The 15,420-nt window shown below is 41.6% G+C and overlaps 1 pseudogene; it reads right to left on the reverse strand.

The window, feature by feature from the left end:
- Positions 1-5,982: 5,982 nt before the first annotated feature.
- On the reverse strand, positions 5,983-6,080 carry LOC129690556 (U6 spliceosomal RNA; annotated as a pseudogene).
- Positions 6,081-15,420: the final 9,340 nt, after the last annotated feature.

Consider the following 15,420-nt stretch of genomic DNA (forward strand, 5'->3'; position numbering starts at 1 on the left):
CACACACACACACACACACACACACACACACACACACACACACACACTCTTAGCTGCTCTGAGCCAGCAGAGTGTGGGTCTCTGATTGGACAGGACTAAGTCCTGTGCTCCTCACTGGAACTGGGTTAGAGCTGATGCCGGGAGAAGCCATGGCAAGTGGGTCAGCCCCTAGAAGAGTTGCAGATGCCTTAGAGAGAGGAAATATAGACCTTGGCCACAAACACATTGTAGTTTCCACGTCAGTGCCCCTGGGGAACAGGCTGTGCTCCCTGTTCTGGCGAATACAACAACCAAAATTCTACTGATGTCACTTCTATCCTTTCTGGTCCTCTCAAGGACTATCGAAAGGGATTCAGTGGCCAAGAGACGCATTAGGGGTCCACATCCCTTTCCCCTCACTCTCAAATTTCTACACATTTTCCCAGTGTTTTCTTGAACATCGTATAATTCAGGCCCGGCCTCATCCCAACCCTCGTTCACATCCCTGCTGCCCATTCCCCGTTTACAGTGCCTAGGCTCCTTTGGGGCTCATTATTCTCTCAGCCCTTGTACTTTCCTCCCTGGTTTCTACGCCTCTTATTTCTCGAGTTTTCCTTCACTGATTTACCCAGTCTACATGATGGAGCCCACCAATTTTCCTAAACAGTGGCCATAGGAGAGACTTGGAGGCTGGAGATGGACTATTTTAATAGCTGCAGGTAATAAACACACTCAGAATGTCTTTGCCTCCACATCTGCCGTCCGATCATGCTACACACTCTGTAGTTTCAAACTGAGATAAAGATCTGGGATCAGATGAAGCTATGGGCTGGGCAGAGGCAGGTTTGTATGGCGATGTTAAAGATGAGGCAGAGATCTGGCTCGTTAGGTGTAGGCCTTGCTTAGCATGTGCTGTGCAAGGCCTTGTTTAACCTCTCAAGACCACAAGAGGATGATCTGAAGAGCAAAGGAGAACGAAGTAAATGAGAGAGACGGGAAGAGATAAAACTGTTTCTGAAGTAGGCGCAACATTAGATAAGACCCTGGCAGTGGAGGAAGCCAGGAGCTGAAAAGGAACTAATGGATTCAGAATGCCAAGTGAGGGTGGCGTGGCATAGGATGCGCCGTAGGGGTCACCTCCAAGCACATTATCCCACAAAACAATCGTCTGGCCAGAGGTCTACAGAGTCTCTTATACCCCAAGAGGACAGAGGGAAAGCCTTTCCCGTTGGAACCCTGCCTGGGGTGTTCTGCTATAGCAATGGGAATTAGGTAAGGGCTCCGTGTGTGTGCGTCTCTTGGCTGAACCTGCTTAACATCTTTCTGTGAACTGCTGAAGTCAGAAAAGAAATCATTGCCAGGAGCATTTTGCTTTTGTAACCACGGTGAATTCAAGTTTCTAATCCTCTGCTCTTCAAGTTTGGAAGAGAAATTTCATGCAGAGAGGAGATCAAAGTCAACTTGTTGGCTTGCGTAAGAGCTCAGGCTGGTGCCCTAGCAACACGGTTTACTGCCTCATTTCCCTGTTCATATTTAGTGTGAATCACTTCTTTGTTCCCTTTCCTTATTTTCTGCTTTTTTTTTTTTATGATTCTCTTTACTCCTTTTGGTGGCCTATTAGCTAGAACTATTTCTGTTTTTTGGTATTGATGATTTCTTTTGAGTTTATCCTAAACTTACTACAGTCTACCTTAAATGACAATGTATCGCTGTGTAAGTAGGACAAAGGCCTTCTAACAGACTCTCCTTCCACCCCCAGGCTTTTCTAAAGCCGTTGTCATACATCTCTCTTTATACTTACATTTTACATTATGCTATGAACTCTCAATATGATACATTGTATACAACTTCAGAGCCTTGTTAATCTGCCAAATACCTTTGAAATCATTTATTTTTAAAAAGAAAATAAAATTTTTTACATTTATGTGCCTTTTTTGTCTATAAACAGTTTTTTGTTGTTGTTTTGTTTTGTTTTACTTCTTTTAGAGATACAGGTTTCTTCTTAGGATCACTTTCTGTTGTTGAGAAGAAATTCTTTTTATCATTTCTTGTACTTCAATTCTGCTGTGATGAATTATTTCAGTGTTCATGTGAATGAGAAAAACATTATTTCACCTTCAGTTTTTGAGAGCATCTTTACTGGGTTTTGAAATCTAAGTTGATGCTTTTTTTCTTCTTCTTCAGTAAAGATATTGCTCCGTTATGAACCTTAACATTAACGTTGTTCCTTTTGTTGTTGTTGTTTTGTTTTGTTGTTTTCCATACAGGGGTTCTCTGTTTAGACCTGGCTGTCTTGGAACTTGCTTGGCAGACCAGGCTGGCCTCGAACTCAGAGATCCACCTGCCTCTGCCTTCCAAGTTCTGGGATTAAAGGTGTGCACAGCTACCACCCAGAAGTTGTTTCTGACAAGATGTTTGACACCATTGTTACCCTTCACTCCTCTACACGAACTATAGTGGTTTACTGTTCAACTGCCTTCTTAGAAGATTTAATTGTGTGTGTGTGTGTGTGTGTGTGTGTGTGTGTGTGTGTGTGTGTGTTGTCTGCATACATGTATGTGCCTAGTACCCAGAGGTCAGAAGAGGGCATCAGATTCCCCTGGAACTGGAGTTAGGGATGGCGTGAGCTATGATGTGGGTACCAGTAACTAAACCTCGGTCTTCTGCAAGAGCAACAAGTGCTCTTAGCTGCTGAGCCATTGCTGCAGCCTCTCTTCACCTGCTTTTAATGAATTTTCATCATTAATAATTCATATTCCTTAGTGCCCTTTTGTGGTTTTTGTTCTTAGAATTCAGTGATTTAATTTTTGTGCCTTTTAGAAATTTTGTTCTATTCATTTATTAATACTCTTTCTGACCCTCTTTTCTAGGGACTCTATGTGCACACACTAGTTCATTTAAAACTGTCCCACAGATCACTAAAGCTCTACCCATTTTTCCTGGCCTTTCTCCATGCGTTTGATTTGCATGGTTACTGGGGCTACATCTGTATTTAATCTTTCACCCTGCAGAACTGAGCAGATTATATTGCATCTCAGACATCAGATCTTAACTTCTTGGTGTTTCATTTGGATTATTTTTTATTTCCTAACATGCTTAATCCTTTCTCTGCCTTTTCTGTCACATGAACAAGTAGAATTGGCTGTCATTGTTAATACTCTTGTTGCTAATTTCTCTTGCTTGTCGGCCCATTTTTATTTATTAACTTTTATCTTCCTATGGTTTTGTTTTCCTGGTAAATTTTTATTTGAGCCTAATACCTGTGAATTTTCTCTCAATATTTTTGAGCTCTGTCCTGAGATGTAGGCATGCTATTTGGAAATCATTTAAACCTGTCAAAACTTGCTCATTTTAAGCTTAATTGGGGTTAGCAAAGCCTTTGAGGGCTGATTTTGTTCCATTACTAAAGCAATACCTCCGAGTACTCCACCTTTGCTCCAAGGATCAGAACACAGCTCCAGGCATTAGAATCTCAGGTCATAGTCCCATGGGGGTCGCATGACCGAATATAGGGGCTGTGAAAACATTGGGTTGAATGCTTAACAATAAAAAATAATTCAAACCGAATGCAGAATAGATCTGAGATGTTTATGGCCATGTTCCTCTACATTGTGTTGTACAACTTCACTCCCTCCTTGGTTCTGAATCCCCAACACGCATTGCACAGGTTCAACTGTATGTTGAGAACAGCAGCGTTGGGGACTGGAGAGATGGCTCAGCTGGTATAAAGCACTGTCAGCTCCTCCAGAGGTTCTGAGTTCAATTCCCAGCAACCACATGATGGCTCACAATCTATATAACGAGATCTGATGTCCTCTTCTGGCGTGTAGGCATACATGCAGATAGAGTACTCAATGCATAAATGAAGTCTTTTTTTAACAAACTGCAGTGTTTTTACTGCAAATGCTAAGTTTTTGACTCCTATATGTTTTGCAGAAAACAAAAATGTGTAGTATTTTCCTACTATCAATTCTCAGAATGAATGAAATTTGTTTATCTCTAGGTTGCATTGAGTTAGAATGTTTGATTTTAAAATTTGCAATTTGAAGCTGGGTGTAGTGGTGCATGCCTTTAATCTTAGCATTTTGGAGATAGGGATAGGCAGATCTCTGTGAGCTCAAGGCCAGCCTGATGTCCGTAGAAAGTTGCAGGACAGCTGTGGCTACTTATAGAGACCCTGTCTCAAAAATAACAAACAAACAGCAACTAAAGCTTTGCAATTTCATTTGCCGGCTTGAGTTCCATAAAATAGTGTTAAATGAATTTACTTTGGGATTAAGACAGGATTTCCAACAGCTTCTAAAGTGAATCTAAACACACTGCCATTTTGATTCTGTGTATTTCTGTGAAACGCCACTCTGAGCACTGACAATTATAAAATCAAAATATAACTCAACTCTGAAAAATGTTGAATAAGCTCCATTTCCCATGCTATCAAATATTCAGCCAAGATTTAAATCTTCATGCAGAAACAAACAAGCAAAGCTATCTAATTAGTATGCAAACTTGCTTTCAACTTCAATAAGTGGTAATAAAAAGCATATGTATACATACCAAAGAATTATTTTTAAATAATATTTTAATGATTTGTTAATAGTAAATGTTAGATTTGTACACCCATTTTACATACCTGAATGCTCTTAGCTGTGTAAAAATTTCTTTGACAAAATGGAGTCTCAAGCAGAAAGAGTTTGAGGCCTTCAGGGAGAACATGCATCTTCTTTGGCTGGTGGAAAATTAACTACCCCCTATAGAAGCCATATCTGTTCCATTGAGATGCATCTTTTCCCAGCCTCATCCATTTCCCCTGCGCACCAACCGATACTCAGGAGACCCTTAGTCGCTCTCTGGATTTTCAGTGTAGGCAGCATTTTCCAACCTAGTACTATGCCCTGTGAATTTTGGCCACTTTGGTCTTCTAATATCTCAATACATCTCTTTACTTCTTTGGTGGTCAGGGTCTGTATAGTGGTTTGAATAATAATGGGCCCCCAAGGACTCACCTGTTTGAATGTTTGGCCTATAAGGAGTGGCACTATTAGGAGGTGTGGCCTTGTTGGAGTAGGTGTGGCTTTGTTGGAGGAAGAGTGTTACTATGGAGTGGGCTTTGAGCTTTCAGGAAGTGATGCCCAGGCACATTGTCTCTCCTGCTGCCTACCAATCCAAATGGAGAAATCTCAGCTCCCTTCTCCAGCACCATGTCTGCCTGTGTGCAGCCATGAGTCCCGCCATGATGATAATGGACTAAACTTCCAAAACTGTAAGCCAGCCCCAATCAGTTCATGATGTCTCTCACAGCAATAGAAATCCTAAGGCAGTCTGCCAAGGTTTCATCTTCCTGTCTTCATTCTCACAAGTTGGAGTACCCACAGGGATGGCCTCTGCTTACTGTTCCCCAGTAGCGACCATTCATGCTGCCTCAAGACCAGAGTTTAGGAACCTTCGATTGGGATATTTTCAGCTGGGATATATTCCAGTGCTGCCCTTGTACCAGATAAGTGTCACTGATGTTTATGAGCAGAGAGCTGAAGTCTTGACTATTTAACACGAGACAAGGCTCTGGGTTCAATGCCCAGAATACAAAGCAAAACACAAACAAAATGACAAGAAGCTATGTCAACTCCCAGTTCTACTCAGGCAAGGGTGGGGCCTGAATTCAAGTTTCTAACAAATTCTTGAGTGATTTAGGAGTTAAATGTTCGAGCATCACCACATTAACTGGTTCAACTTAGAAATACCAGTGTTCCTCAAAAGATGAGCAGGATAGGGTGAGCCACACGCATAAGCAAATCAAGATGAAACCTGTCAATAGTCAAATATCCCTAAGTTTATATACAGTGCTGCCGAATTCTAGTGTGGAACACGCAGAACAAGCTCTTCTCTTACAGGTAAATCCAGGAAATCAACTCCTTCAAAGCCATACAGACTAATGTATTCTAAATCATGGGTTTTTTATTTTTTATTATTTTTGTTTTGTTTTGTTTTGTTTTTTTAGTAAAAAAGAAAACTATGGAAGGGTTCATGAATCTATGTGTTATCCTTGCCAGGTTCTATGCTAATCACCACCGTATCCTTCCAATTTTAGCATAGGAGACTGCCTCTGTCCTCATCCTCCCTCTGGCTACACTAGTCCAAGATGGAATCATCCTATTTCCAGACCAGAACCCCAAGAGGCTGGCATCACTATGGCTCAGGATCTGTTCAAGCACTGGGTAGAGTTATAGGAGTCAAGCAATGGAGGGACACATTTTAAAGCTACTCTCCCACATTTGGCAGGAAATTGGATCTATAAGCAAATGTGCACATCCTGTGGATGACAAAAAAGCATATAAAATGATCCATGAATTGCTTTAACAAGAAACAAAACTTGAGATAAGACATCATGTATGCAATTGATGACCGAAGTATAAAGATACAGCCAGAGTCCTGGAGAAGTATCTCTACAAAATTATAGACCGTAAATATGCTCAAGTAGTAAATAATATCTCATCTAGAATTCAAAGGTAAAATTTCATTACACATTCTGATATTAATCACTGGAGTGTGGCTTGAACCACCGTATTCCACAGAGACATTTGACCCTGAACTCAATCCCTCACAGGAAAAAAAAAATCAGACAGATAAACTTCATGTGTCGGGATACATAAAATGTTACAAAGGAAAAGCAATTTTATTCACTGTGAGCCCTTATGAGAAGCTGATTTGATCTCAAGTTATCTTATTCCCTCTCCCACATTCTACTTTATGATTTTTTTTCCCAATTAACAAATTTTCCCCAGCATCTGCTATGTGCCAGTGTTTTAATAACTGTAGTGGTTTCCGGCATGAAGAATCGGTGTCCTGCCTTCCAGGAGCTCCCAGCTGGCCTTCTCTTTTATCTGCATGTTCTCCTAAGAGAGAAATACCGGGAACTTCTGTGGCCTAACAGGCCCCTGCTAAAATGTCTCCCTATAAGGGTGGGTTTGATGAGTCTCGTTCATCTTTGTGTTTGTGCACGTCTATTGATTAGATGAACTTTCCTTATAGTAAGTTTAAAGACAACCGACATGTATGCACATAGGGGAAAGTCTAAACGAGGAGTGAGCTGACATCGTAAAACGTTAAACAGCAATAGAAGAATTCGCAGTTAAGATGTTCTGACGGGCTAACCAGCATTTCCCGGAGTAGGCCTTCCCTCTGTCTCTATGCTAAGCATTTTCTTGTTTTGGTGGCATTTCCTTCCTTTCCTAGTGATGTTCTGCTGCCTTAAAGCTCACTTGAAGCATCACATCTATTGTGAAGTGCCAAGGTGTCTGTGTACCGTTGTGGAACCCATCTCCTTCTGAAGTGTATGTGGAAAATTCCCACACCTAAGCCTCCATCTTTTCCTTCAGGGCTCCCAGACAAAACTCAAAGAGCAGCGACCTATGCTTGTCTGAAGACTTCTTCCAAGCTAGGGAGGATCACTGCTCTGTTTGCACGCCTCTCCCTTTTTTTGGTAGATCATTGTAACACACTGACATTGCACAGCGCTTTCTTAACATTCATTCGCTCTTTAAGATTAACTTCTATGCTCCAAAGACTAGATGGGAGGGCAATCATTGTCAAGACTCCCTTGGTGCTAAAGTTCCATGTGTTACCTGTTCTCCTCTGGGCCTGTCTGCTCTGATATATACATTTAGAAGGCAAGTGAGTGACATAAACTGGAGGTCACGATCGGGGCCAGTGGGTCACCAGTAACTAAAGTAAAAGGTCTCTTGTCTAGATCTTGCATAGTAGCTAATGAGGGCCAGACATGCAAGCAGCATAAGCCTGGGAATGAACACTACTTGCTGGATCTCCCCATGTAGCTCCGGCTGGCCTGGAATTCGCTATGTAGACCAGACTGATCTTGAACAGATCTACACACTGCTACTTCCCAAGGGCCGAGATGAAGGGTGTACACAACCCTGTGTGGCCCGTCGTTTGCTGTCTTCTCTACAGCAATTCTATAGCCTACAGCCAAGAACTTTGTTGGATTGGTGTGAGCACCTTCCCTTGTCCGAAACAATATGACCGTAATTATCACTACCAGCTGAACTGCAGAATTTTAAAGCTAAGTAGAACCTTAGCAATAAACTCTACTTGAATTAATCTCAAGGCAAGTGCCTACCTTACCCAAGCTTCCATGAATGGAGACAGAGGCAAAGCCACATATGGCCGTCTTTTTCTGGCTCTACATAAAGAATTTATAGCATCCTTTTGCCCAAAGAGGAGGTGAGACAAATGGCCAAGCAGCAGTGCTCCAGGTTATATTTTGGCATTTTTTGTGTTAGCATAATGTGTTCATCTGTTGTCTTGCTTGCTTTAGTCAGAGTATAGATGGAATGTGATGCTTTTGTGATGAGTTTGCTTCCTCTTTCCATCCATTTCATCCTCCGTCTCCTCAGCAGAGGCCCTGTTTCCATACCTGCTCTGCTGACTGAAGCCTAGCTAGACGGCTGCACTGCTATCAGTGCTCTCTTGGTCTTTATCGCTATAGCGAATCCTGCAAAGGTCTCTGCAGGAGGTAGGTCTGTGCTTCATTTTCCATTTCACTACAGACATGTTTCCAAGAAGCTGGACAATAAGTTCTCTGAGTTAAGAACTTAACTTTTTTTTTTTTTAAGTTCTTACAGTGCGACATCAAAGAACCATTGTTGAAAGGATTTAATAGTGGAAAGAATGTGATATTAGATCCAAACTGGACTTAAATCCTGTTCTGCTCCTTACTTTCTATGTGATCTTGGATAAGTTATTCAATCTCTCACCTTTTTATGTAAAATAATAATAAACTCACAAGGATGTTGGAAGGACCTCAAAAATATTCCTATAATGTTTGACATGCAAAAAAACATTTAATGAACAATTATAGTAATTTTATTAATATATTGTTGGCTTGAGGAATACCCAATGGTGTGGTTTTTGGTCCTTTCTCATTTATGATTTTACAGCTCAAGAAAGTCACAAGGAGGTTTCAAGATAGCCCAAAGCCTTTGAGACTCATTGCTATGTGTTGAACGTTGAATGTAAGGAAACTTCTGGAGACCCAGAAAGTTCTAGAGGGAGATAAAATCTTGAAGGCTTTACTCCTATAGTTCATGTAATTATCTTGGGATTGTATTATTTATTGGGAAAGAGGTTCCTGATTTTAAAAATGATCCCAGGTTAGGACTTCTTCTCTCTCTCATTAGCCTTCTCTTTGCCCTTTGCAGAAGGGCCCTATGCTTTGAACCCCAACCTCCAGACCTGTGAGGAATTCATCTTTGCTTTTATTTTTCTTGTTGTTCATTTGCTTGTTTATAAATTACTATGCCTCAGGTGTCTGCTACAAAAGCATAGAATGGGCAAGGCCAATTCCACCTTTAGGAATCTGGTGCTGTTGGTCTCACTACAGAACTTCATGCTGTATAAACGAACTGCATTTAAGAACAAGAAAAAAAAAACTGAGTATTTTGATATATAATTTTAAGAATTGGGAATGGAGCTGAGTGTGGTGGCCCATGCCTTTAATCCCAGCACCTAGGGAGGCAGAGGCAGGGGGATTGCTGTGAGTTCCAGGCTAGGCTGGTCTACAGAGTAAGTCCCAGTATAGTAAAGGTTACACAGAGAAACCCTATCTCTAAAAAACAAAAGAAAAGAATAAAAGAACTGGGAACGGAGCCTGGGTGGTGGTGGTGTCACCAATCCCAGCTCTCAGGAAGCAGAGGTGGGCAAATCTCTGAGTTCGAGGTTTAGACAGACAGAGTTCCAGGACAGCCAGGCCCATGCAGAGGAAACCCTGTCTCAAAACAAACAAGAGACAACAACAAACAATCCTGTAAAAAGAGTTGAACTGAGAATGACATGGGACTTATTCCAGTAGTTCTCAGCTTGTGAGCCGCAACCCCCATGGCGGTTGCATATCAGATATTTATGAGTCATAACAGTAGCAAAATTACAGTCACGAAGTAGAGATGAAATAATTTTATGGCTTGGAGTCACCATAACATGAGGAACTGTATCAAGGGGTCGCAGCATTGGAAGGCTGAGACCCACTGTCCCACACTCTTTTTGGGACTCTGTGGTCCACTAACATTTAAAGTAAAATCTAAGCCTGTAGTTTTTCTCTTTTTTTAAGCTCATAATTGCACAATTTATAGGAGGATTTTTTTTTTTTTAAGCATTAACGTTTTCCCCATAGCTCAGCACTTTTCTTATGATGTGAGAGCTACAGAGACATGACAGATTTTATTTTATTTTACAGGAAAAGGTTTTACAAATGACTTAATCCTATGTGTGAGGGTTGCATAAAAATCCTTGAAGGCATATGCCATAACAATAAAGTACTTATTACATAATTCATTATTGTTTCTAAAACTGAGTCAACATTCCTTACCTCTGTTCCCACAGAAACACTACACACACACACGCAAACACACACACACACACACACACACACACACACACATTTTTATGAGGACATTTTTATGAGGTTTTCTCTGGATCTTTGTTTCAGACACCAAGATATATGAAAATACCATTACGTGCATTTAAAGTGAAATATAGACCTATAAGTTAATTTTAAAATCCCACATTACAGTGATTTTTCTAGTGTTTTCCTAAATGGGGCAAAAATAGGTTTTTGTGATAAACCCTATTGTACATTTAAAAAAAATCTTAAAATTTGGTAGACAGATGCATATGTTTTTATTTAATCTTACATGAACAAAAATATAATGTAAAACAAAAGAGATTTCAATTTTTCTCAGAATATCTGGTTTTTGGGGGCTGGAGAGATGACTGTGGTTAAAATTACTGGCTGTTCTTCTAGAGGACCTGTGTCTGATTTCTAGAACCCATATGGTGGCTCCTGACCATCTGTAACTCTGGTTCCAGGAGTTCCATTATCCTCTTCTGGCCTCTCTGGGCACCAGGCATACATGTGGTGGACAAACATGCAGCTCAAACACCCACAAAATAAGTAAAATAAAATAGCTAAAATATCCCTGGTGTTTCTGGTAATAAGTAAGATAATAATTGTTTACTATATTGTCTACCGTCCTCTATCCCTCACATCTTTAGGAGAAGGCAGATGTTTCCCGTGGTTGGAATGTATTGCTGTGTCTCATTAGAACAGTCCTTAAGGATAGGTGTTCCCACGTGTGTGAAACTTCAGAAGAGCATGTGAGTTTGAGTGAGTTTGAATGCGTAGTTCTTCAATGTTGTCGAAGAGTTAGAGAGTCAAATAGAGGAAGGACTGAAAAACTGCAATTGGTCTGGCAGCTAGGACCTCTGGGATGGCCACACACAGGGCCCAGGGGCTCTCCAGAGGCTGTTGAAGCATTATCCTGGACTTAATGGTTTCATTATCAGGGCCAGGGGGTCCTTTAAGCTCAGTCTTGTTGTTGTTGTTGGCCAAGGGCTTCAACTTCTCTGCCCTTGCTGGTTTGGGGGGGTCTGTTTGTCACCATGTGACCCCTCCTTAGGCTACCCAGTGTCTTCCCAACATGAACGCTCACCTCTCCTACAGTAAGTGTAAGGAGAATAGTCAGTCTCTAAGCAAGGCAAGCCATCATTAAGCACTAACTCCTATATTAATGCACCTCTTAGTACCCTTTCTTCTTTTCAGCTAAAATTTTCTGGCGGAAAGCTCAGAGTCATTTCTGTCTACCACACTGGTAAGGCAGGCTGAGTGTGTACAGATGCGTTTCTGCCAGCCATCTTTATGATGCAAGCTCACCATGACCAAGAGTGTTCTTGTCTGCCATTTTAACCTTCTAAATATATGCTCCATGCCGGTCAGCTAAGCATATCCCAAACGTGTCTTCTAACTTTCCTGACCTTAAACTGCAAGTTTAGGAATGTGCCTACCATAAGATGCGTTCCCATATGAGTGGATATAGGCAATCTGAATACAATCCCCACCCTTCCTTTATCAAAGAGTGTGGTAGTTTGAGTGAGAAGAGCACACGCGCTCGTATATTTGCCTGCTTAGTCCCTGGTTGATGAGCTATCAGGGAAGGATTAGGAGGTGTGGCCTTGTTGGAGTTCATGTGACCTTATTGGAGGAGATGGGTCACTAACGTTAGCTTTGAGGTTTCAGAAGCTCACTCCAGGCCTAGTATCTCTCTCTCTTCACGCTGTCTGCAGATCAGGATGTAAAGCTCTCAGCTACCACTCCAGCCCCACTCCTTCCTGCCTGCGGCCATGAGCCTCAGCATGATAATAATGGACAGGGCCTCTGAAACGACAAGCAAGGCCCAAGTACAAGCTTTCTTTTAGGAGGGTTGCCGTGGCCATGGTGTCTCTTCACAGCAATAGGCCACTGTGACGAAGAGCCAGAGGCATTGTTTTGAAACTAACTTTCATACCCTACTGGCTTGCTATCCTTTTATTTTTTTTATCCTTTTATTTCATTGACATACTTGTTTCAAGCCTTTTATTCGCCAAGATACAAACCCAGTGGATTCAGTTATAAGATCAGGACAGAGGTGTGGGGGAGAGAATAACATCATAGGGGAAGAAGGAGGAGAAAGCCTTGTGTTTGCTGGTTTATCTTGAGGTAGCATCTTACACAGTCCAGGCTGGCTTTAAACATGTGTATCTGAGGTTGACTCTGAAGTGGTCACCCTGCCTCCACTTCCCAAGCTTGTCCACCGTGCCTAGTGATCAAATCTTTTTGATTTACATCTCAGAACCACATGCTTTATTTCCTAGCAGCAAGTCACAAGGGAGTGGAAATATTAAATCTTACCTTCTAAAGGTAATGGTGTGGAAAAAGAATTGCGGATGTGCTTTTCAGCCACCACCTCGAGTTAGTTGGGAGCCATCACTCGAAGTATCAGAAAACCCAGCACAGAATGGACTAAATGATGGGACCTCGTTGACAGCCCTAATGAAGAGACCTTGCAAGTAGGTAAACTGTGTGAGGAGTTGTTCTCAGCTCTGTTTCTCTGTCTCTGGGGTAGACTCATTCTTGGGCCAGATTTCGATTGTTACAGCTCCCTAGGAGTCCCTAACACCTGTTGGCTTTCTGTATGCACCCAACACTTTCCAGGAAGCGCTGACATTCAGTCTACTCTCCATTCTCATCTAAACCAGTGGCTGTGATACCCTAAGTGAGGTCTGTGGATCACTTCCCTGAAACCATGTAGACCCCTACTGGGTTGGGAGCGGGTGGGCATAGATACCGAGAAGAGACCCCAAATACCTAATATAAGGTTTGAGGACCTTCTTGTTGGCCTTTTAGATTATAAAATAGAGAGCATTCAAAAAGAAGCCCCAGAAGTTGAAAAGCAAGGGCCTAGGATTAACGAATACAAAATAAGGGAGGCATGATGCTACTAGACACTAATGCCAGCATTTGTGAGACTGAGGCAGGGGGACCACTTAAGCCCAGGGACTTGCCACCAGTCTGTACACTACAACCAGATGTGACTCAAAAGCAAACCAACTCAGACAATAACCGACAACAAACACTGAAGCAGTCAAAGGAGTGTTTGTGAAGCAAAAGAGCCACACATCCTCCCAAGACCAAGGACGGCAACTGCCAGCTCCAGAGAAAACACAGGCAGAGGATGAAGGCTGAGGTAAAGTTGTCTGGTGACTGTGGATGTAAACGAAGAAGCAGATGCTGCTAACTGAAGAAAAAAAGAGATAAGTGACCCATCATCGGAGGGCACAGATGAAATGAGTTACTTTCCCACGCATGTTGAGCTAGAAAAACTCAATTATAGCAAAAGATGTACGTATGCGCAGAGCTAGAAAATCTAGGGAATCTTGTATAAAAAAGACATAAATATGGTGGTAAGAAAAGATAACAATATGAGAGGAAATTTGTGCCCATTGATGAGAGGGGGTTGGAGAAAGAATAACATATGAGTGAACAGGAGTCTGTGGCGGATTTAAAAACACACAACCATGACCAGTACCTCGGCTGTTCTTCGCTCCCAGGATTTAAACATAGAAAACTTGCTTTCTTCATCAGAAAATGCTCCAGAGAGGGTCACTGTTGTGTGTGAACTGTTAACATCCCCACCATTGCTACTAAGCCGTGACTAAGTAATGAGCAGCAGTTTTTTGTTTTGTTTTCTGTGTTGTCCGTTAGCAAACTGAGAAAGTTCCCCTTTGGTTAGTATGCAATAAAAAAAAAAAAAAAAAAAAAAAATTTCCTCTCCATCTAGGCTCACTGGCTTCTAGAAAAGAGCACTTGGCCTTAAAATAAATAGGCTTTGGGTTTCTATCGAAAGCCATCTGACTGACAGGTTTTTTGTTTGTTTGTTTGAGGAAAAGTGATAAGAAATGGAAACAATGGAACTATTTGAAAAAATCTAAGGTTCAAGTACAAGTTATAAAGAAACATAACCTTGGTTCAAGCTGCCTCAGAACCCTGACCTTGACAGAGAATTTTGACTGAAAATTGCTTCCAGATATTGAAGGATCTGTTACAAGGGTACCATGTGTTTTGAGTGGGAAAAATGAAACCTCTTTTTGGGTGTTTTTTAACCTTCCATTTTGCCTTTAAGGTTGAAGGGATCAAATAGAGAATAACTATGTGGCAGTAAGTAGGACTTACTCTTGTCCACAAAGGCAAATTTTTTCAACCAGCCCTTCTCCAGGCACACAAATTTCTTTCTGTTAAATTCTCCTAGTTATTTCAGAGAACACTCAATACATTTCTACTAAAAAACCTTTAACAAGGCATCATAACTTGTTAGCAAAAAGAAAAAAAAAGGATTTTATAATATCTATTCCAAATATAACAATCATTTAGCAAGTGTTTACCGTGATCCAGGTGCTTTGCTTGGTATTTTACATACAGCAAGTGGTTTGTTCTCCTACAAGCTGCACAGTATTATTTTACAGATATGGTGATTTGAATGAGAACAGCCCCCACAAGCTCATGTGTGTGACTGTTTAGTCATCAGGAAGAGGCACTGTTTGAGAAGGATTAGGAGGTGTGGCCTTGTTGGAAAAAGTTTGTCACTGGGGTTGGGCTTTGGAGTTGTAGAGTCGCAAGCCAGGCCTAGTGTCCTCTCTTTGTGCTTGCGGATCAGCTGTATCTCTCAACTGCTTCTCCCTCACCATGACTGCCTGCCACCATGCTCCCTGCCATGATGATAATGGACTGAGCCTCTGAAACTGTAAGTAAGCCCCAAATTAGATGCTCTTTTGAAAATAAGAGTTGCTTTGGTCGTGTAGTCTCTTCACAACAAGGGCAACAGTTACTAAGACAACAGGTAAGAAACAGGAGCAAATAGGTTAAATACTGTTGGCTTCCCTCACAGTGAATGCTTGACATAATCAGCTTATAAAGAGGAGTGTTTTGCTCGCGTAGCTTGGTGGCCTAGCGCGCACTTAGCATGTGAAAGACCCTGGATGGATGGGATTCCCAGCATCTTACAGCAAAGGTTTGTGTTGGCTATGGTAAAGAACACAGCACACCAAAGCCTAGAGCATGAA

This window comes from Psammomys obesus, unplaced genomic scaffold, assembly GCF_907164565.1.
Source record: "Psammomys obesus unplaced genomic scaffold, mPsaObe1.curated_primary_1811, whole genome shotgun sequence".
Taxonomy (NCBI): Eukaryota; Metazoa; Chordata; class Mammalia; order Rodentia; family Muridae; genus Psammomys; species Psammomys obesus.